This window comes from Dipodomys merriami, unplaced genomic scaffold (genome assembly GCF_024711535.1).
Source record: "Dipodomys merriami isolate MVZ:Mamm:240054 unplaced genomic scaffold, mDipMer1.0.p SCAF_12, whole genome shotgun sequence".
Classification (NCBI taxonomy): Eukaryota; Metazoa; Chordata; class Mammalia; order Rodentia; family Heteromyidae; genus Dipodomys; species Dipodomys merriami.
Genome location: NW_027202493.1, coordinates 34,972,045 through 34,995,963, shown reverse-complemented (window position 1 = coordinate 34,995,963; position 23,919 = coordinate 34,972,045). Strand labels below are relative to the sequence as shown.

General features: G+C 42.2%; 1 long non-coding RNA gene across 1 annotated transcript; it reads left to right on the top strand.

Moving 5' to 3' along the window:
* The first annotated feature begins 261 nt into the window (after window positions 1-261).
* LOC138823055 (uncharacterized) lies at window positions 262-23,585 on the top strand. The gene is made up of 2 exons (XR_011370725.1): window positions 262-350; window positions 22,110-23,585. It is a non-coding gene; the product is annotated as an uncharacterized lncRNA (long non-coding RNA).
* Window positions 23,586-23,919: the final 334 nt, after the last annotated feature.

The window sequence follows — 23,919 nt, the reverse complement described above, 5'->3', positions numbered from 1 at the left end:
ACTCCAATTTACATGGAGAAGATACAGGCTTAAGTATGCCAAGTGTTATGAATCATGAGGCCACAATACGTTTCCGTCAATCATCAAAGACATAATTCTAGCTATAGATGTATCTTCCTAGGTTTCGCAAAGCTCATAAGCATTTGATGCTACAATAGACCATGGATTTGCTCCTGAGTTACAGAGTGCCAACTCAATGTTTGCTTTCTCTCGTAGGGGAAGAATTTTCTGGTAGTTCATGGAGCTTCCGTTCACCAACCTGGAAATTGCCTTCATTTTGCTGGCTTTTGTTATTTTTTCCTTATTTACGCTAGCTTCCATCTATACTAACCCTGACGAGAAGAATGAAGGTGAGGTGGCGGGAGGGAGGGAAGGAGAAGAAAGGGGAAGGAAAGAAGGGGGCAAGGAGGGGAAAGGAGAGAGGGAGGGACAGAGGAAGAGAGAGGGAGGAAGGGAAGGAGAGAGAAAAACAGAGGAGGGAAGGGTAGAAGAAGGGAGGGAGGGGAGGGAGGGGGAAGGGGGGAGGGGAGGACGGAGGGAGGTACAGAGAGAGACTGTCATGCTGTTGCTTTTCCTTTCATAGCCATCTCTGTATGGGTGGTTTGGTTCCATTTCTAGTGCGTCTGCAAGTGTGCATTTGTGTTGTGGCTCTGTGTGTGTGTGTGTGTGTGTGTGTGTGTGTGTGTGTGTGTTATCACAGGTGTATGTGTATGTCTGTGGGGAAGAGGTTCATTCCACTAAACCAAAAAAGGCAAAAGACTAGAATTTTCTAAGTTCTTATCCAAAGCCCAGACATATTCTTTTAATATTTCTACAGAAGTAGTTTTTAAAACCCAATTCCACATGCCTTGGTCATTGCCAATAATAATAATAATTAATAATAATAACAATAAAAGTATATCATTCCAGTGGTTGTACTTGGCACTTCAGGACTCACCAAATTTCACAGAAAATTGATAATAACTGGGGGAATACCACAGCTTTGAGACCAAAAAATTATGTTTTTGTCTGTGTATGTATAAAACATATCCCCAAAATTATACATATTTGTACAGAGTAAGATTTTTTTTTTTTATTCCCAAAATACATATTGTGACAGAGCTTCCTAACCAACCTGCTCCCCATCAGCTCTGGGCTACCAAAAGGAAGTTTCTCTGTGGATTAGATTATTCTTATTTTACAGACATACAACATTCCCATAACTAAAAGACCATAGGACCTTCCAGTTTATGCTGACATAGGCTGGGGCCACCAGCAGCCCATAAAGCCTGCCTTCTACTCCACAAAGTGTGTAGAAAGAACCAATAAAACCAAAATGGGGACTGGGAGTGTGGCTTAGTGGTAGAGTGCTTGCCTAGCAGGCATAAAGCCCTGGGTTCGATTCTCAGTACCATATACACAGGAAAGGCCAGAAGTGGTGCTGTGGCTCAAGTAGTAGAGCATTAGCCTTGAGCAAAGGAAGCTCAGGGGCAGAGCGCATGCCCTGAGTTCAAGCCCCAGGACCAGGGAAGGAAGGGAAGTTAGAACTGTAATTTTGTTTTATCTTTGCAGGTCATAGCCTCAACCGAATTTTTAAATTTGTGTTCCTAAAGGAAGAAAAGTAACAGCCGCAATATCTACCAGAACTAGATACCCCTAACCACGCCATGGGAATTGGGGATGAGATGTTAAGTCAAGAGAATTCAAATAGTAAAAGGCCAGCGGGCCTGCTGATTCTTGACAGAGACAAACACTAAAAAGACACCGTATATTCCCACCCGTGAAACACAGTTCTGTGTGTGGCACTTAGGCATCTCTTTAACAAGCTTCCCTCCATAATTCTAAATTGTAATCCTTGGATTCAGAGACTCTGAATCCAACAATTCATATTTCAGATACAGCAACAGAGATTCAGAAACATGTTGCATGTCTTAGATTCTGAGTACATCAGGAGACAATCCAGAAATAAGACCGAGGCCTGCAACTCCACAGCTCCTGGTGGATCCCTTTCACCACCCTGCCTGTCTCCTTGTAATCCATCAACAGGAGGAAGGGAGGGATTGGACCAGCCATGGAACTTTCCTTTACATTTTCATGTTCTATTTTCCTTTGGTTGTTTTCTTTTTCCTCCGTCTCTGTTTCTCCTATAGCTGATGCTCGTCCATTTGGACAGCAGGGTAGGTCACTAACAAAGCTACAAGAGTCCCTTCAAAGAACACCTGTGGCCTGATGGCTCACAACTGTAATCCTAGCTATTCGGCAAGCTGAGATCTGAGGACCGCAGTTCAAAGCTAACTCAGGCAAGAAAGTTCACAAGACACTTACCTCCAATTTACAAAAAAAAAAAAAAACAGAAATGGCCCTGGGGCTCAAAGTGATCATGCACTAGCCTTGAGCACAAAGCTCCGGGACAGGGCCCAGACAGAGTTCAAGCCCCGGGACTAGTACATTAAAGAAAGGAAAGAAAAAGAAAAAGGAAAAGAAAAGAGAGCTGGGAACATGGCTTGCCTAGCATGCATAAAGCCCTGGGTTTGATTCCCAGAAAAAGCCAGAAGTGGTGCTGTGGCTCAAGTGGTAGAGTGCTAGCCTTGAGCAAAAGAAGCTCAGGGACACTGCTCAGGCCCTGAGTTCAAGCTCCAGGACTAGCAAAAAAAAAAAAAAGATTCATTGTACTCATAAACTGACAAGCTGAATTGAAACCTCTTTGTACAACGACTTAAGGATAATAAAATTATAACTTTAAAAAAAAAAGAAGAGAAAAGGAAAAACAGCTATGTGCTTCAGCCTTTCGTTTTCTGAAGTCTTTCACTCAGGTTCCAAGAAATGGCTTCATCAAAAAGAACTACATTTCCTGACATGATGTAGATAAGGCTCGGCTGCTTTTCTCATGACCTCTGTAAAACCAGAAGACTCCCTTGTTTATCTGATACAGGAATAAAAGGAAAGCCCTTTCCTTTCATGTCTAAAGCTGCTGACACAGACAGACATAGAATTTCCAACTCCTTGTCTCACAAATGATTTAGCTGACATTAGTGAGAACTGTTTGTCTCCCTGAAACTCGCTGAAGACAAGCATTCCCTGCACAGTGAGCTGAAAGACAAGACCCTTGGTTGCCAAGCAACCGCCCACCTATACCTCTTCTTCTCCCCTCCCCCCACTCCATAGAATCTACAGTAAAACCCAGGTTCCTGCCTATAATCCTGGAAACTCAGGAGGCTGAAATTGGAGGAACGCTGTTGGAAGCCAACCCGGGCAGGAAAGTCATATGAGACTCTTAAATCCAATTATCTACCAAAAAGCTGGAAGTGCAACTGTGGCTCAAGTAGTAGAACATTAGCTTTGAGAGAAAAAGCTAAGGGATAGCACTCAGGACTTAAATTCAAGCCCCCAGGACTGGAGGAAGGAAGGAAGGAAGGAAGGAAGGAAGGAAGGAAGGAAGGAAGGAAGGAAGGAAGGAAGGAAGGAAGGAAGGAAGGAAGGAAGGAAGGAAGGAAGGAAGGAAGGAAGGAGAAAGAGAGAAAGAGAAAGAGAAATTATTGCAGGGGCTCTTGGATTTGAGGCTCTGTCCATATGGTAATAGTTAGCAGAGAATGAATGTCTTTTTAATTTGTTTTCCTTTCTTTTTTTCTTTTGTATTTGACGTAGTCTAGTTCCAGTGTATATAGGATCCTCTCAGATGGGTAGAATGTAAGATAATATACATTCTGCTGAGGATATACGTGTTTCTATCACGTAGAGGAAGGAGGCAGATCTCACTAACATCAGAACTCCCATGGAGAAGTCTGGCTCAGGAACTCTGGAGCTTTTCTGAATACGGCCACTTCATGATTCACACCCCAGCCGCCACAGCACACCTGCACTGCACACCTGCACTACACACCTGTGCTGCACACCTGCACATATGCAGCTGAAATGGAAGCCTCCTCAAACAGCGCCTTGTCCGTTTGGGCTGATCCACTCTCCTACTCTCAGTTCTCTTCCACTTTTTGTAAGGCTGGTGACAAACTACTAAACCCCATCAGCCTAACTCATTAAATACCTACAAACTCTAAGTTCAAACAACAGCACCAAATGTAGCTGGGAAGAACACCGTACAATATCCGCCATCTCCGTGTCATTCCCCCATCTGGGGTAGAAACCATCACTGCTCTACCATTGCCTGCGGAATGGAGCAGGTTCCCTGGGGGCCGTTCAGCCATATACAGGGCTTCTACTCACCCACCAGCAATGCCCACCTCCTGTTGGCTACCTCAATCTTGCTCCTTCTTCAAGGGCAAATTCGTTTCCTCTCCTCTTCAAGCACTCATCCTATGGAAGTTGTACAGCACATCTCCATCTATCACTAATGCTCATCTTTACCCCTTCAGATTATTTGATAACAAAACATCGAGGCCATTAGTCCACAGTTTGCTTCTGGGACTGGCTGGCCATTCAGCAGCTACACTTTGAGCTCACTAGAACACTCTGTGCCAGGCATGGAGTGGGAAAGGAACGTAACAGGCCACTAGTCTTGCCCTGTGTTGAGAGTCTTATGAAACAAATAGAAAACTAGGCGCTGATGGGTCACGCCTGTAAGCCTCCCATGGTCATGGTTTGAGACCAGCCCAAGCAGAAAAGTCTACAAGACTCTTATCTCTGATTAATCAGCAAAAAGCTGGAAGTGGAGGTGTGACTCATATGGTAGAACACCAGTCTGGAGCAAAAAAAGCTAAGTGAGAGAGCAAGGCCTCAAATTCAAGTCCCAGGACCATCATACACACACACACATACACACACACACACACACACGCACACACACGCACACACATACACACACGCACGCACACGCACGCGCACACACGCACGCACACACACACATACACACACATGCATACACACACACACGCACACACACACACACACACGCGCACACACACACACACACACACACACACACACACACAAAAGAAAACTTTTTTTAAAAGTCGTAAGATCTTCTGTCCACAGAAAAATGCTACCTCCATAGAGGGCCTTTCCTTGAAAAGTCAAAAGCGAAACCACAGGCCAGCAAGAGCAATGTTGAGAAGAGAATTAGGTTAGGACACGTTTCATATCGCTTAGCATGTACCTTCCATAAAGAAGAGATTTGGCTGGATTTAGTCATTGTTCCATTGCGTTCTTAGAACGCTGCCTGAGATGGCTGCTCTCAGTAACTACTATTGAATGAGGTAACAAATATCGATGGCTCATTTCTTTCAGGCCAAGTCCATGTGTGCATTCCAAACTCATTAATATAACACTTGGTCTGTCTCCAACTCCTCCCTAATAACAGCTCACATGACTTCTGCTCTATTAAGCATTTAACCCCAAGTCTAAATCTATGAGGCAGATATTTTTATTATTCTATAAAATTTCAAAACTATACCCACTGGAATTTTTTTCTGTAAAAGTTCATGCAAGGGCTGGAAATGTGGCTTAGTGGTAGAGTACTTGCCTAGCATGCATGAAGTCCTAGGTTCAATTCCTCAGCACCACATAAACAGAAATGGCACTGTGGCTCAAGTGGTAGAGTGCTAGCCTCGAGCAGAAAATCTCAGGGACAGCTCCCAGGCCCTGAGTTTGAACCCTGTGACCAACAACAACAAAAAAGGTCATGCAATTGTGAATGAGCTAAAAAGCATTGTAAACAGCATTATAAGTTTTATCTGAGTTATTTATAACCCTCCTTCTTAAAAACTCAGTGACCCACAACACAAATTAATTCCCAATGGTACCCATCCACCTGAAAAGGCTCTTCAGAGTGGTACTCAGGGAACATGGGGCCACCCATTTATCAGGTGCAGGCTAGATACACTCATGAAGTCAAACTATATTTTCAGCTCAGTCAACTAAAACAAAACTAGAAAACACTTGCTGGATAAAGGAAATGATATAATGCATGCCATAGTCATGGATGGAGTGTGGGTATAGCTTATGATAAACTGCTTGCATAACATGTTTGAAGCCCTCGGCTTAATCCTCAGTACCACAGAAAAATAGGCAGATGATAGAAGGATGACACATGGATACATAGATGATAGATAGACAGACAGACAGATAGATGATAAATGGGTAAATAGATGACTGAGATAGATACATACATACATAGATGAATGGATGAATGGATAGGTAGATAGATTGCACATTTCCATCCTTAATGTTATCCAAGCCATTATATATCTTTCAGTTATAAAGAATTGTTTCCTTTCATCCACTGCCTCTGAGTTTTTCACTGACCACTGTGAAGAGCTAACAGGGGAACAACTGTGTGTTTGTGTCTTCAGAAGAAAGCAGATGCAGGGGGCAGCTATTTCCTCTTGATTATATTGCCATTCACCTGTGCACCAGGCCTGGTCTTTGAACACTGTCTGGTCTAACAACCAGGAGGAAGTGATAAAATGCAAGTGACCCATCAGGGAATCAGAAGGATATTCTAGGTGGGTAATGATCCTTCATCAAAGGTGTGTCCTCTGCTTCCTGACAAACAGTGGACATCCCACATCTTTGTGCCAGACCCTCCCAGGAAGGCTATGGGAACTGCCAGGTGAACAGCCTATGGGCCTCACCCACAGTACACAGAATCCAGTGGGAGAAAACCAGGCCCAAGGCTGGTAAACCACCAACCCAGATTAGAATAACTCCTAACATAGTGGCATTTTCCAGTTTGATCTAAGAATGTGCTGATTGTTAAGAATTCATTTAGCTGTTTGGGTTGTTGTTGGCCAACTCTGTCAACATATCAAAACTCCCTACAGGATTTGTGCTAATTAAAATACTTTTCAAAGCCGGGAGCCAGTGGCTCATGCCCCTAATCCTAGCTGCTCAACAGGTTAAGATCTGAGGATCATGGTTCAAAGCCAGCCTGGGCAGGAAAGTCCGTGAAACTCTTATCTCCAATAAACCACCAGAAAACCGGAAGTGGCGCTGTGGCTCAAGTGGTAGAGCACTAGCCTTGAGCTGAAGAGGTCTGGGACAGCGCCTAGGCCCAGTTCAAGCCCCACGACAGATCAAAAAAAATTTTTTTCCATCTACTCAGGAGGCTGAGATCTGAGGATTGCAGTTATAAACCAGCCCAGGCAGGGAAGCCCATGAGACTCTTATCTCCAGTTAACCACTAGAAAACCAGAAGTGGCTCCATGGCTCAAAGTGGTAGAGCACTTGACTTGGCAAAATAGAACAGGGCCAGTGCTCAGGCCCTGAGTTCAAGCGCCATGACTGATAAATACAATAAAATATTTTTCAAAAGCCCTACAGTGCTTTCTACCTAAAAGAGCCTACACAGAGAGTTTAGTAGAAAATACTATTTATAATATATATGAAAGAATGAGAGAGGAGGATCGGAATCCCATCCCACTACTAACTTACAAAATGACTTAAGTCATACAAATGCTCCAAGACTCACCTTCCTTATTTGAAAGTTAGTGAAGGTAAGAAATTACCCACAATGGCCTTTTGTGGGAATTAAAATATGATCATGGAAGAGGTTATATTTTCATATATTACTATTATAAATGTTACCTTATTATGACGATCATTTCCTGATCAGATTGTTAGGGTGCATCTGTAATGTGTGATTTGTGAGTCAGTCACTTGAACAACTCGGTGAATGAGGGTGTGAGCTACTGAGTGAGCAGGTGTGTTCGCTGTTCGCATTTATCCTAGATGTTCCGTTACTTGAACTACAAATGAATGGAGTTTGTGAAAGGAACTCTCACTTCTATAGTGATTTGTAAGGATCTCTGGTTTGGGACTGGAAATGAGGTTCAGTGGTAGAGTACTTGCCTTGCATGCATGAAGCCCTGGGTTCAATTCCTTAGTACCACATACACAGAAAAAGAAGCTGGAAGTGGTGCTATGTCTCAAGTGGTAGAGTGCTCGCCTTGAGCAAAAGCTCAGGGACAGTGAGCAGGCCCTGAGTCAAGTCCCAAGACTGACAAAAAAAGAATCCCTGGTTTTCTTTTGCTGTGGTTGGGGGTCTTTGCTGGGGGTGAGGGGGGAGTTGATTTGACATGGTTTTGGTATTTTGGTTTCTGTGACATTTTGTGAACTGAAAGCCACTGTAGAGGAAAAGGTGTTTGTTGAGTGCCTTTTGCTAAAGCTGTAGTACATACTACAGGTCTTCAAAAGGACAAAGGAGGCTTCTCCTGTTCTGGAAAGATATGCTAACTAGCACCAAAACACAACAATAACAGCAAAAACTGTTCAAGCACACTCACAAATTTTAGAACGTGGGTGGCCATATTCTTAAAGCAACAGAACGAAGACAACAAACACAGCATTGAACAAACAGCCTGTGGCACAGCCCAGTTATGACTCTGTGCCCGCCACCCCCACACACACACTCCTGTCTTTTTACAAAGCCCATAAATGCCTCAATGTCAGTTCACTAAACAGCTGGTGAACGTGTATTTCCTTGTTGACTGAAGGGTTCACTGCCCTGGGCACAACTTTAAATATTCATGAGACAAAATTCCTGTACATTCCAGTGAACACAAAACCTTTCAGTGCTGATCTGATGATCTGACCTTAAGAGAGTCCTCTATTCCCCTTATACCTTATCACAAGACCTTGGTCACTAGTGAGCAGGTCAGACAGAGTGGGTGGAACGGGAAAGTGAGGAGACCAGGGGCCTGGTCAGGATTTCTGGTTTCATTCTGAGCTCAAAAAGACATGGGTGAGTTTAAGTAGAGGAGAGACAATGTTTTAGTCATATGTTCAAGTATTCTTGAATAAAGATAGACCCAGGCTGATAATCGACTTTGTTAACTATAGCAACAAACTTTTGGGAAAGAAAGAGTAGACTTCCTTCCTAGAGAGAATGCAGAGTAATATCTAAGTAAATCTAAGTATCCAATATGTTATTTCCAACTGAAGGCTTTATTACCTAATGTTGTAACTAACTAGGGTTTGCTTTGTTGTTGGTGGTGGTGGTGGTGGTTGTTGATTTGTACTAGGACTGGGGCTTGAACTCAGGGTCTAGAGTTTTTACTTAAGTATTTTTGCTCAAGGCTAGCACTCTACCACTTGAGCCACAACTCCACTTCCAGTTTTAAAGTGGAAGTTAAGTGGAGTTAAGACTCTCTCGGACTTTTCTGCCCAGGCTGACTCTAAAACTCAATCTTCAGATCTCAGCCTCCCTAGTAGCTAGGATGACAGACATGAGCCACCAGTGCCTGGCATTCACTAGGTTTTATTGAACATAAGGTAAAAGTCCTTTGAACATTTTAATATTAGGAAGGACTCACTAAACCAGTGTGATCTTAAATAGTGTAGATGAAGACGGTGTCCATTTCCAGTTGTGGAGTAAGTAGAAACAGATTTGCATGTTGCTCACCCCAGCTACTTCCACAGTGTGGAGGCAAATGACTAAACATGTTGGGCTAATGCCTCATTAGCATAGCTCTGTGAGTGCCAAAGGCATGGGCACCAAGATCTCTAGTTAAATTAAGGGGAGGAAAGTGCCACAATGTCCAGATTCCAACTTGGTTTATAAAAGTGGGTAAACTGGAATTGGCTTAGAGATTCTCAATTAGCATCCAAACTTTTCAGAACTTTTTTTTTTTTTTTTTTTTTTTTGCAGTTTTCTGTTCTGTTCTCATTAGACCTGATGAGCCCTCTGACTTTATAAACAACTTGTCCAGGGACTAAGGTCATCTTATCTAGTTCCCTCAGCCCAGGAATCCTGAGCTGAACTGGAATGAGACCTGGCTACAGTTGTTTATTTCTGAGGACAAATTTCAAGTTTGTTTTAGATGAAATCAAAATATTCTCTCTGCATCAACACTCCTGGCACGCATATTTTAGGGAAGGAGGTGAATCAATAAAATGGAGAATTATTAATCCATTTATTCATGGGTCACTAGAGGGGAGAATACAGCTGGTTTGGGGAGCAGGCACCATATCTGTTCATCCATTTGATTTCTAGAAAGCAGCCATGGCATCTGGCCGTTTAAAGGGAAATATTTCACAAATCCCTGAATCCAAGAAAAATAGTTTTTCCCTGCTGTGCATGGGGTTACCCCTGTGGAGCTAACTTCATGCCAGCATTAGGCTCAACACTGATACCCAGAGGTTTTGTGCACCCAGACAGATGTGCATCATTAATTCCTTCATTATATTTTCCATGTAGAATGAATCCCAACACTGGTAACCTGGATTCTCTTAAAATAAAAGTTGCTCTCGAGTGAACTATACAACTTGTGGGTGGGAACAGGAGGAAAAAACTGGAAGAGAATGAAGGAAGGGATGACATTGTCCAAAAAGAAATGTATTCATCACCTGACTTCTAAAACAGTAACCCCTTAGCACATCACCCTTAGAGTAACAATAAAAAAGAATGAAAAAACAAAAAAATTTTAAAAGCTGTTCTCTTAAAATCAGGTCAGTAGTTCTACAGTGAGGGAGAATAGAATGAAGATCGATAAAATCACTAGTAACTTTTATGTGTGTGACTTATTTTTCATCATCTTATTCATTACATTTCCATAAATTTCTCTGTAAGAACCTATGTAGGAAAACTTCAGAAAAATAGAAAATCGAACAGCAGTATTCTTTGTGACAGAAAAAGGTTTAAAGCCCTTGGGTTGATTTTTGAAATTTTCTTTCTGAGGCACTCGGTGAACATGTGTGAGACCCTGGCTTTGATCCTCAGCAGGAAAAACTAAATAAAATTAAAATTAAATTACAGTAAATTAGCTATCCAAGTTCAGCTCTAATAACTTGGACAACAGTCCAGGCATCATTTTCCCTCTCTCGTGTGACATCAACTTCCCTGCTCACACAGCATTTTGTTGAAAAACAAAGTAAGAATGGAAGCCCTAAAAAGTAAAAGTTAAAAGAAGAGCAGTCTAGGAAGCAAGCTGGGGGGTTGGGGGGGGGGGGGCGGTGAGGGGAACCCAGCCGGGAAACCGGTCTGGCCGTGTAGAAGTTGTGAGAGCATCAAGATGTTCTTACCACTCCCAGGGGAGAGGTAAAATATATGGCTAGACAACAAAAGACATTCCAGCCTTGACGCCCAAGACCACCCGCCTTTGTGTTGTGCACTAAGAACTGCAGATCGCTCATTCTGTAACAAATGGCCATTTAATTTGGAGTTGGTCAGTGTTACTGCTGGATGCCACTGGTTCTTTTTTTTTTCTTTCTTTCTTTTTCTTTTTGGTGGGGGGTGGTGTCAGTTGTGGGGCCTGGGTACTGTCCCTGAGCTCTTTTGCTCAGGCTAGTGCTCTACCACATTGAGCCACAGCGCCACTTCCAGGTTTTCTGGTGGTTACTTGGAGATAAGAGTCTCGTGGATTTTCTTGCCTGGGCTGGTTCTGAACAGCGATCCTCAGATCTCACCCTCCTGAGTAGTATCACAGGCATGAGCCACCAGCGCCCGGCTGCCACTGGCTCTTGAAAATAGACTATACTATGTATCCAAAAGTACTCTGTGTGTGGTTGTCTGTGTCTGTGTCTGTCTGTCCATCTGTCTATCTGTCTGGAGCTTGAACTCAGAGCCTCATGGTCTCACTTAGCTTTTTCTTTTTCTTTTCCTTTTTTTTTGGTCGGTCGTGGGGGCCTGAACTCTGGGCCTGGGCACTGTCCCTCAGCTCTTCAGCTCAAGGCTAGGGCTCTACCACTTGAGTCACAGCTCCACTTCCAGCTATTTCTGCTTATGTGGTGCTGAGGAATTGAACCCAGGGCTTCATGCATGCAAGGCAAGCACTCTACCACTGAGCCACCTTTACAGCCCCTCACTTGGTTTTTTCTGCTCACAGCTGGTGTTCTACCACTTAATCCATCCCTCCATTTCCAGCTTTTTGGTGGTTAATCAGAGCCAAGCATCTCAATGACTTTCTTATCTAGGCTGGCTTCTAACTGTGATCCTCAGATCTCAGCCTCCTGAATAGCTAGGATTACAGGTGTGGGCCCAGCTCAGATACAGTATTTGTAGAGCACAAAAGTCTATTGGATGAGCATAAGAAACTTGAGAGACAGCAAGATATGCCAACAGGTAGCATTAGACACCTCGTGATGAATTTCATATGAATAGAAACCCAGCTACGAATCCAGTAAATTGAAGGATATGATTTGTTGACTCCTGTTGAAGAGAGACTGAAAGCTATTGAGGTAAGACCTACAAACAGTTTACTTTCTGAATGCTGAGATGCAAACAAGAAAAGCTGGCTTGGGGAAGGAGGGGGGTCTTGCATCTTACTATTGATCCACCTACGAGTAACAACCAGAATGGGCACAGCTGGGCCACAGCTGGACTGACTATAGACATAAAGTACCGCAGCTACCTTCAGAGTAGGTTTGCCACACACAAGATAAAACAGCCTTTGCGGTCATCAGCTGCTGTTTAAGATCTTGGTTTTGCTTTGCTTTTTAATTTCTTAAATAGTACAAAGAATCTGTTTGTTGGTTTTGTGTCAGTCCTAGGATTTGAACCCAGCACCCGGGCGCAGTCCCTGATCTTTTTTTTGCTGAAAGCTGGAGCTCTACCACTTAAGCCACAGTTTCACTTCCAGCATTTTGGTCATTAATTGGAGTTAAGAGTCTCACAGACCTTCTTGCCCAACTACAAGTAATCTTTTTTACATGTAACTTCAGTACATATTTATAGGGTATACTGTGATAATTCAATAAACATGTACAGTATACAATCAGGGTAATTAACATTTCCATCACCTCAGACAGCTATGTAAAAATAACTATCTTTTCTCCATTTCATGTCCTCATGGCAACTTCATCAAAAATCAGTTGGCTGGAACCAACCACTGGTGGCTCATGACTATAATCCTAGCTACTCAGGAGACTGAGATCTGGGGATTTCAGTTCAAACCAGCCTGGGCAGGAAAGTGTGAGGCTCTTATCTCCAATTAATCTCCAACGAAGGTGAGAATGAAGCTGTGGCTCAAGTGGTAGAGAGCTATCCTTGGATTTAGAAAAACTCAGGTACAGCACCCAATCCCTGAGTTCAACTCTCGGAACTGGCTTGCACACACACACACACACACACACACACACACACACACACACAGTTGTCTGGGGGCTACGGGTGCAGCCCAGTGATACAGTACAGTCCTAGTTTGACACCACTGACATGGCAAAAAATATATAAATACAGTTTGCTATATTTATGTAAACTAATTTCTAGGTTCTGTATTCTGTTCCCTTGGTCTATGTATTGGTTTTTTTATGAGTACAAAAAATTGTCCTGTAAAAGGAAAAAAATTTCCCAGGACAAGAGCAGTTAAAAACCACTCCAAAATGGGTTTTGTGACTCATTTTTATTGGTATATACTTCATTTCTCAGAACATCATTAACTCTAAAGCACGAAGCCGTATCACCAGCTATCTGTAAGCCTTGGTCTCCTGCCCTGTAGCATGCAGGAAATCAGCTGCCATCTCAGAGTGAAGATTAAATGAGATGCTTCATTCAGGTGAACCTTAACCATTCAAAGAATTACACAGACACTAAATATATATTCCACTACAGTCTTGAGATAACCTTTCAATTATACAATGCATGTATTTACATAATCTGTGTGTGTCTCCTACCAAAAGGCAACCTGTGTTTTGAGAACACTAAAGATGAGACACTTTCTTACAGTGATAGCTGCAGAGTAACCTTCCGGATAGGTTACTAAAGGTCATGGCTAGTGACAGCAGTGATCCTCTGAGTCCTGTTCCAAGCCTCGATTTGTATACAGCAGAAAGAAAGAAAGAAAGAAAGAAAGAAAGAAAGAAAGAAAGAAAGAGAGAGAGAGAAAGAAAGAAAGAAAGAAAGAAAGAGAAAGAGAGAAAGAAAAAGAGAAAGAAAAGAAAGAAAGAAAGAAAGAAAGAAAGAAAGAAAGAAAGAAAGAAAGAAAGAAAGAAAGAAAGGGAAGAAAGAGAATAAAAGAAAAGAAAAGAAAAGAAAAACAAAAGCATGCAGTATGAGACATAGCGGCTGTTCCTAAAACCCACATAAGCAATGGTTTCCCATTGGAGATGGTCAAGAGTCCAAGCATTTTTATGAAAGTATATATAACAAACCAATATTGAATTTGCATCAAAAAATTATAACCTTAAAGAAAACTCAACTTTTGAGGAAAGTAATAGGATTTATTTTTACAACACACTTTCCCAGGAACCTAATCTTACTGGAAAGCTGTTTGCTAAGCTATTTGCCCTGTAAACCATTTCCCATCCACCCGCAGCTACAGCCATGGTGTCTCCTGGTGGGGGCAGTGGGTGATAATTTTCAATTCCCTCAGCAGACATGGACAATTTCACTGATGTGCCACCTGGGAGCTCCTCTTAAGGCTTAGTATACATTGCAGGTGAAGGAATTCATCAAAGACCTTGTCCCAAGCGGGACACTGGTGGTTCACACTTGTAATTCTAGCTACTCAGGATCACAGTTCAAAGCCAGCCTGGGCAGGAAAGTTCATGAGACTCTTATCTCCAATTAACTACTAAAAAACAGGGACTGGAGCTGTGGCTCAAGTTGTAGAGTGCTAGCCTTGAGCAAAAAAAGCTCAAGGTCAATGCCCAGGCCCCGAGTTCAACCTTTAGGACCAACACACATGCACACACACACACACACACACACACACACACACACACACACACACACACACACACACACACACACACACACACACACACACACACACACACACACACACACACACACACACACACACACACACACACACACACACACACACACACACACACACACACACCCTGTCCCAAAGATGATGTCAACCATATTTCTTTATGGGTCCTTAAAAATGTGCCAACAACAACCTAAAATTATTGCCAGAAACCCTATGATTTAGGATTACTAAAACAAAAAAGAGATAAATTTTGGAGGCTGAGGCTTGCTATATATCCGCAGCTAGCCCTGATTTCAGTCCTCTAGCCTTGGCCTTCCCTGCTCTGGGATTACAAGTGTACTCCTTTATGCTGGCTAGTTGGTCGTTTTTGAAGGCCTATTCTACCTTCTATGTATATTTTCTTCTGGAAGCATATGCCTTCTCAAGTATTTTGGGGACCAAAGACCAGTTATACAGAAAAGTTATTTTCTTTCATTTTTTTGTTTTTGTTTTTTTGCCAGTCCTGGGGCCTGAACTCAGGGCCTGGGTATTGTCCCTGAGCTTCTTTTACTCAAGGCTAGCACCCTACCACTTGAGCCACAGTGCTACTTCCAGCTTTTTCTGTTTATGTGGTACTGAAGAATCAAAATCATACTTCATGCGTGCTAGGCAAGCAGTCTACCACTGAGCCACATTCCCAGCCCCTACAGAAAATTTCTTTACATCTCAGCTACTGAAGCTCTTCTTTCTGCCAGTGGTAAGGTTTACTAAATAACCAAACCAATGACGCTCAATGGATTTTTGCCTATTCTCAACGGGTCTCCTCACTGCTTTGTTTAAATACTTACACTCTGTGTTTGGTTTCGAGGCTTACAGACTGCTTGACCACAACCAGATATACATGCAACATGTAAATAGATGTATATAGCATGCAACAACATTTAAGATAAAAGGGTGAACTTCTGGGGCCACAGAAAGGACAAAGGTAAACAAACGCAGCAGTGGTTCTCATTAGACACTTTGTTGAAAATGAACTATAAAATTTGTGGGTGGGATGAGAGGGGAAAACTGGGAGTGGGGGAAGGGATGCCATTGTCCCAAAGGAAATGTACTCTTTACCTGACTTATGTAACTGTAAACCCCCTGTATATCACCTTTATAATAACAATTTTAAAAAGAAAGGTTGAACCTCACATATACCAATAGGAATCATAGATCAAAAATTTTTTTTTGGGGGGGGGGTCCAGTCATGGGGCCTGAACTCTGGGCCTGGGCACTGTCCCTCAGCTCTTCAGCTTAAGGCTAGTGCTCTACCACTTGAGCCACATCGCCACTTCCAGCTTTTTTTTTCTGCTTATGTGGTGCTGAGGAATCGAACCCAGGGCCTCATGCATGCAAGGCAAGCGCTCTACCACTGAGCCACCTTCCCAGCCTCCCCCCCCTTTTTTTTTGTCAGTGGTAGGGCTTGAACTCTAGACTTGGATGCTGTCCCTGAGCTCTTCACCTCAAGGCTAGTGCTCTACCATTTAAGCCACAGCATCACTTCCAGTTTTCTGGTGGTTAATTGGAGATACAAGTCACATGGACTTTCCTGCCCTGGCTGGCTTTAAACCACGATCCTCAGATCTCAGCCTCCTGAGTAGCTAGGATTACAGATGAGCCACCAGTATCCAGATCTCTGTTTAATTCTGAAAGCTATTTATAAAAAGTATTGAGGGCTGGGAATGTGGCTTAGTGGTAGAGTGCTTGCCTAGCATGCATGAAGCCCTGGGTCTGATTCCTCAGTACCACATAAACAGAAAAAGCCAGAAATGGCACTGTGGCTCAAGTGGTAGAGTGCTAGCCTTGAGCAAGAAAAACTCAGAGACAGTGCCCAGGCCCTGAGTTCAAGCTCCAGGACTGGCAAAAATAAATATTTGAGGTAAATTGCAAACCATTTTACTATCCCCCAAACAATACTGAATGGTGTGGGAAGTTCTTTGCTAATAACGAAGTATTTGCAAGATAAACTGCAGTTTCCAAAGGATCAATGCATTGTTTCTCTGTGCTTTCATTTATTCACTTTCCTTCTATCTTCCCTCCCTTACTCCTTTTTTCTTTTCTATTTTCCTTTTTTCCTTCCTTCCTTTCTTTCTATCTTGGTCTTCCTTTTCTTTCATTTTCCTTCCTTTATTTTTTTATATTCTAAGCAGGACTGGCAAAAAAAATTATATATATATATGCAACAAAAGAAAGAGGGAGGAAAGGGAAAGGGAAATGAAGGAAAGAGGGGGAAGGGGAAAATGAATGAAGGAAGGAAAGAGAAAGGAAAAGAGACAAAGAGATGAAAGGGGAGGAGAGAGGAAAGAGAGAGAGAGAGAGAGAGAGAGAGAGAGAGAGAGAGAGAGAGAGAGAGAGAGAGAGAGAGAGAGGAAGAGCAAACGCCAGTGGGGTACATCCATCCATCAGGGTGAGCCCCTGCTCTCTGTGTTCTCTCTGCCGGACAGTTGAATCTCAAATGTCATGAATTGGATCTCCCTTGACTTGAATAATGGAAATTCTCGATCTCTAACCCTGACCTGCAAATCCCTATCTTTTCAGAAAATGTGTTTTATATAAACATGTGGACACCATCATCTGCCCAAGAAAATACGTCTGCTTTTCATCTTGCTCTGTTCTAACCTCATTAGTGTTTGAAGAAGTCAATCTTTTAGGAAGTCTGGGAGCAAGGCCTCTCTTTGTGGTTTAGACACACTTGGAACGTATACTTGGCAAAGTATCTATATGGCAATGCATATCACAGGGCATCTGCTGGGGTCCATGTTTCAGAACTATACCATCTTCAGAGTAAGTCCTTATGTAGCCCATGGCAGGGTTCAATCCTTTTCTCACTCTCCCCACCATCTTTAGTCTTGTGCTTTTAGGAAAAATTCAGCATTGTAGAAATGATCTTCAGATATGGCGTCAATGCCAGGCTTTTATTGGGAAAAAATACATGCATCTCTAGTGTCCACTGAATAGGGATTCAGATTTGGAAGAATCTATCTAATATCATAAAACACACATTTCAGAAAAGTAATAATTAGCTGAGTATAAATGTTCTGGCTTTGCCTGCTAGACGTAATTGTTCTAGAAAGTAGAGCTGTGGCTCAAAGTGGTAGAGCACTAGCCTTGAGTGAGAGAGCTGAGGGACAGAGCCCAGGCCCTGAGCACAAGGCCCATGACCAACAACAAAAAAAAAAGTAATTTTTCTTTTACATAACAATACTTATAAACATAGATGGTATCTGTCTCCAAGTAGTTTACATATATTCTCTGCTTTCCTGTATACCAAAACCATGGAAATATTTCAAAACAATTCATATAGAGGCTGGGAAGGTGGCTCAGTGGTACAGTGATTGCCTTGCTTGCATGAGGCCCTGGGTTCGATTCCTCAGCACCACATTAAAAAAAAAAGAAAAAAGCCAGAAGTGGGGCTGTGGTTCAAGTGGTAGAGTGCTAGCCTTGAGCTGAAGAACTGAGGGACAGTACCCAGGCCCAGAGTTCAGGCCCCAAGACCGTACCCAAAAAAAAAAAAAAAATTCATATAAAGAATTTATTATCTCTCAGATTATAAGACCAATTCTTGAGCTATATTCAAGAAACTCATACTATATATCATGAAATGCTTGCACTTAAAACATCTAAACAGGAAATGTTAAGAATTTATGAACAAGCCGGGCGCCGGTGGCTCACGCCTGTAATCCTAGCTACTCAGGAGGCTGAGATCTGAGAATCGCGGTTCAAAGCCAGCCCGGGCAAGAAAGACCGTGAGACTCCTATCTCCAATAAACCATTAGAAAACCGGAAGTGGCACTGTAGCTCAAGTGGCAGAGTGCTTGCCTTGAGCTGAAGAGCTGAGGGACAGCGCCCAGGCCCAGAGTTCAAGCCCCACGACCGACAAAAAAAAAAAAAAAAAAAAGAATTTATGAACAAAAGACATACTTTACCTGAATCACCGTGAATGATTTTTCATTTAAAAGATTTAAAATGGATCGGCGTTCAAGTATTAAGTCAAATTCTTAAAATTGAATTATCTGCATATTTTATGCATTGCAAAGTCCCTATAAAAGTAACCTAATAAATTGTGCCATGTGTGTAATTTGTTTTAAGTAACTTCATATGATACGTATAAATTCTTAGATTACAAATAAACTAAATTGGTACCAGTTTTGACTCTCATTATACCAGTAACTAAGGTTTCTGAAAAATAAAAGAGAAAACTTGGAAGTGACTAAAGTCAATTCTGACATGAAAAATAAGACAAAGTTTCCTATTTTTATTTTTTAGAATATATGGAAGTAACTCTTACCCATACCTTAGAATTTTTTTATTTATTTATTTTTTTTGGTGGGTCATGGGGCTTGAACTCTGGGCCTGGGCACTGTCCCTCAGCTCTTCAGCTCAAGGCTAGTGCTCTACCACATGAGCCACAGTACCACTTCTGACCTTTTTTTTTTTCTGCTTATGTGGTGCTGAGAAATCAAATCCAGGGCCTCAAGCATGCAAGGCAAGTGCTCTACCACTGAGCCACCTTTCCAGCCCTTACGTTAGAATATTTAAGGATAATATTTTCCAGTCAAATAATGAATACTTTTATTAGGAAAAAAGCATACTTCTTTAGGTATGTTTATCATTTTATATCTATTTTGATCTCTATCATCAAATTAATTAAGTTCAATACACAAACATATTTGCCTACTATGAAAAAATATAACATTATAATCAAAATTTTAAAGGTTATGATACTTTTAGTCATCGTGTGTGTGTGTGTGTGTGTGTGTGTGTGTGTGTGTGTGTGTGTGTGTATTGGGGCTTCAACTCAGGGCATTGTGCTCTCACTTAACCTTTTTCTCCTGAAGGCTGGCATTCTACCATTTGAACCTCACCTCCACTCCCAGCTTTTTGCTAGTTATTTAGAGATAAAAAGCCTCACCAAGCCAGGCACTGGTGGCTCATGCTTGTAATCCTAGCTACTCAGGAGGCTGAGATCTGATGTTCATGGTTCAGGATATTCTGTGAGACTAATCTTCAATTAACCACCAGAAAACTGCAACTGGAGCTGTGGCTCAAAGTGGTAGAGCAGTAGCCTTAAGCAGAAGAGCTCAGGAACAGTGCCCAGGACCTACCCTATGACTGACAAAATAAAATAAACTAAAAGAATCTCCCCAATATAACTTTCTGGGCTCATTACAAAGCTTTGTCATCAGCTATGAGCCTCCTGAAAAGCTAGGATTACAAGTATGAGCCACCAGCACCCAGCTAGCCATTCTTCTTAAATAGTTTGTCTACACTAATTTTCTATGGCAGCGGGTTCTCAGACATTTTGGTTGTTGTTGAGTAAGTGTAAAAGTTTCAGATTTGCTAGATGAAAAAGTTCTGGAATCCAGGCACCGAGGACACACACCTATAATCCTAGCTACTCCAGGAGGCTGAGATCTGAGGATCATGGTTCAAAGTCAGCCCAGGCAGCAAAGTCCATGAGACTCTTATCTCCAATTAACCACCAGAAAACCAGAAGTGACACTGTGGCTCAAAGGTAGAGCACTTGCCTTGGGCACTTGCCCCCAGATCCAGAGTTCAAGCCCCATGACAGACAACAAAACAAACAACAACAAAAAAAGTTCTGGATAGGTGGACCAGAGACGCTCACCAGTGGAGTGCTTGTTTAGAATGTGCAAAGCTTTAGGTTGATCCCAAGTACTGAAAAGAAAAAAATAAAGTAAGTGGAGACTGGAGGCATAGCTCAGCTGGTAGAGCACCTGCATCACTAGCACAAGGTCCTGAGTTCAAACTGTAGCTCACCATCAAATTTTAAAAACAAAATGTCAAGAAGATATATTTTACATTATATGGGATTCATTTGTAATTTCTTGTTCAATTAATGCATAATATAAAATTTTTTCATGTTTATGGGATATCAAGTGGCAATACACGTACACGTTTAAATTGGAATGAACATATTTCTTTAAAGATTTATCGTGTATTTATGATGAAAACATTCAAAATTCCTTTATGCTCCCAAACCACATCTTTCCTTACTTCAGTCTGTACCAAAACACATGACTTCAAAATCAGTAAGTAGTCTACTTCTAGTCTTAGCTTTCCTCTAGGAGAAGGAATGTTTGTGAGAGGGAGAGGTGAAAGGAGAGAGGAAAGGATGGAGAGATGGAAGGAAATAATAAATAAATCATAAATAAATATGTACAGGAGAATGGTTAAGCAAATAATAAATGTACAACATATGGATAGACAGTTATTTTTTAAATGAAGTAGATGAATATTTGGGGAAATATCCACAATCTTTAATGTAAATATAAGTATATATACAAATATATATAAACAAAAAGTTAGGTAAATAAATATGATACACACACATATTACACATACATGTGAAGAGAAACAAGTCATGCACCAATGGCTCATGGCTGTAATCCTAGATATTCAAGAGGCTGATATCCAAAGGACCAAGACTCAATGCCAGATCAGATAGAAAAGTCCACAAGACTCTACTTCCAATTTACCAGCCAAAAGGCTGGAGCCATAGCTCAAGTGGTAGAATGCCAAGCAAGTAAGCTGAGCAACTGTGAGGCCCTGAGTTCAAATCCAAGTACATCTAAAAGAAGAAAAAGACTAACTAAAGACCAGTCACTACTCAGGAGGCTGAGATCTGAAAATCATGACTCCAACCAGCCCAATTAGGAAGGTTTGTGAGACTGTTATCTTCAATTAACCATCAAAAAGCCAGAAGTGAAGCTCTGACTCAAGTGGTAGAGTGCTCACCTTGAGCAAAAAAGGCTCAAAGACAGGGCTTTGGCCTTAAGTCCAAACCCCAGGACCGGTGCGCGTGCACACACACACACACACAGACTAAAATATAGTCATTATCCCAAAGTGGATGCATGTAATCCCAGCACTTGGAAGGCTGAGGTAGAAGGATTATGGGTTTTTGGCCAGCCTGGACTACCTACCTATATCACGTCTCAAAAAAAGAAAAAGAAAAAGGAAGCCCAGGCTTCCTTTTTCTGAGGAACATCTCAGTTCTCACTCTTCCCGTCTTCTGGTCCCTCACCCTCAGACCCACTGCAGAGAAATCCCTACCCTAAGTCTTCAGAGGCCCGGTGACATCCTCAAAACCCAAGAGGCTCTGAGGCCCTGGACCGTGGATTCCCAGAACCCAACACCCAGACCCTACAGCCTCCTCTGCCTGGTTCTCACATTCGCTTATTTTCTCATCAATTTTAGTGCTCGTATATTTTAGAGACGGTTCCCATGTTGTCTTTAGCCTTTGTGGAGTTGAACAAAAACATTCCCCAGGCAGAAGTGTGTGCTCAGTCATCTGCTTTTATTGGTCAGATTTCCTCGCTCTCCTGACTTGTCGTCTTTCCCTTTGTATAAAATTCTTTCCCGGCAGATAGGAAAAACTACATTATTGAATAGCCAATTTTTTCTATAACCAAAGTTAATGTCTACTTTTTCTAAGTGGCTAATCCCTTTTCCTTTTTTTCCTAATTATTTTTATTATAGAGGAAGAACACCAAATAAAGGAAAAGAAGAAGAAAAGAAAAGAACATAAAAAGAAGAAAAATTGCTCAGAGGAAGATCACAAATTTGAAACGATTTAGCACCCAGGAAACCCACCACAGAGATTTCTCTGCAAATAGATGGAAGAAGTCATCCATGGGCATTTACAGCAACGAAGAGGAGGAAAAGATCAACAAAGTTGGAAGATGACTCGGTGGTCATTCTTTACTGAACTCCATATTGGGAAGAGAGCTTCATAGCATTCTCGATACTCGGTCATATGCAACAATATTTAGTCTCCCCATAAGAGCACTGTGCCAGGCTAAGGGTGATGGTTTGTGTAATGAAACACAGCCAAGTGATAGCAAGAATAAGAGAGCAGCTGGGCATGGGTGTCTCTAGCTACAAAGGAAGCTGAGATCTGAGAACTGTAGTTTGAAGCCAACCCGGGCGGAAAGTCCCTGAGAATCTTATCTCCAATTAATCACCAAAAGGCCAGAAGTAGAGGTGTGGCTCAAACAGGAAGAGAGCCAGCCTTGAGTGATAAAACTAAGGGACAGCACCCTTGCTCTGAGTTCCAGCCCCAGTAATAGCATACAAAAACAGTAATCATCATTAAGACAGCACAAAGCGAAGGGTCCCAACTACAGTTATCAACTGGTTAGAGAAATGAATCATCAGTTCTAATTGCTTTTTTGAAACTTGAGAGACAGATGTTAAGCAGTCCATGCTGACAGTATTGCAGTGACAGGAAGCTATGCACGACACTGTCGAGATGAAGTCTGCACCTCCTAAGAACCAGGGCCACAGGTCTGCATTCTGCTGGCCACTGAGTTCCCCTAGCTTGATGGACCGAACTCACCTCTTCTCACCTCTGTTCTGTACTTTTCACTCTTAAGCAAGACTTCACAAAGATAGGCTGCCAGGTGACTGTTTAGCCAAGTTAGTCAAGAAGCAACCTAGGTCAGAAAACTACAAAGTTAAAGGAGCTCACTGCCTTGGATCAGACCAAGCATGGGCTTTGAAAACCAACAGATCTAACCAGGTGCCAGTGGCTCATGCATGTAATCCTAGCTACTCAGGAGGCTAAGAGCTGAAGATCGCAGCCCAGGCAGGAAAGTCTATGATACTCTAATCTCCAGTTAACCATCTGAAAACTACAAGTGGAGCTGTGGCCCAAATTGGTAGAGTACTAGCCTTGAGCAAAAGAAGCCCAGGCCCTGAGTTCAAAACAACCAAAAAGCCAGGCACCAATGGCTCATGCCTGTAATCCTAGCTACTCAGGAGGCTGAGATCTGAGGATCACGGTTCAAAGCCAGCCTAGGCAGGAAAGTCCATGAGACTCATCTCCAATTAACCACCAGAAAACAGAAAGTAGAGCGGTAGCTCAAGTGGTAGAGCACTCGCCTTGAGCTGAAGAGTTCAGGGACAGCGCCCAGACCCAGAGTTCAAGCCCCACAACTGACACACACACACACACACACACAAAAATCAACCAATAGATCTAAATCTCTGCCTCAACTTCACCTACTAAGGAGAAATTATTTAGTGTTTCTGTATCTACTGTTCTCCCTGGAAAAGAAGGATGATAAGACCTTCCTTTCTGGATTGAGGCATGGCTAAAAATAAGGGAAGTTGCAAAAATAAACCTGGTACTGATTATCTGAAAGCATTTACACTCCCTCAGGCTGTTGCTAGATATGGTTTTACAGGCAAGTAGTAAAATCTACAATCTGCAGTGAGGTTTGAAATATTTGGCTGTTTCCCGGGTACTCCCTTTATTCCTGCTGATCTAGTACTCCAATACCTGGAA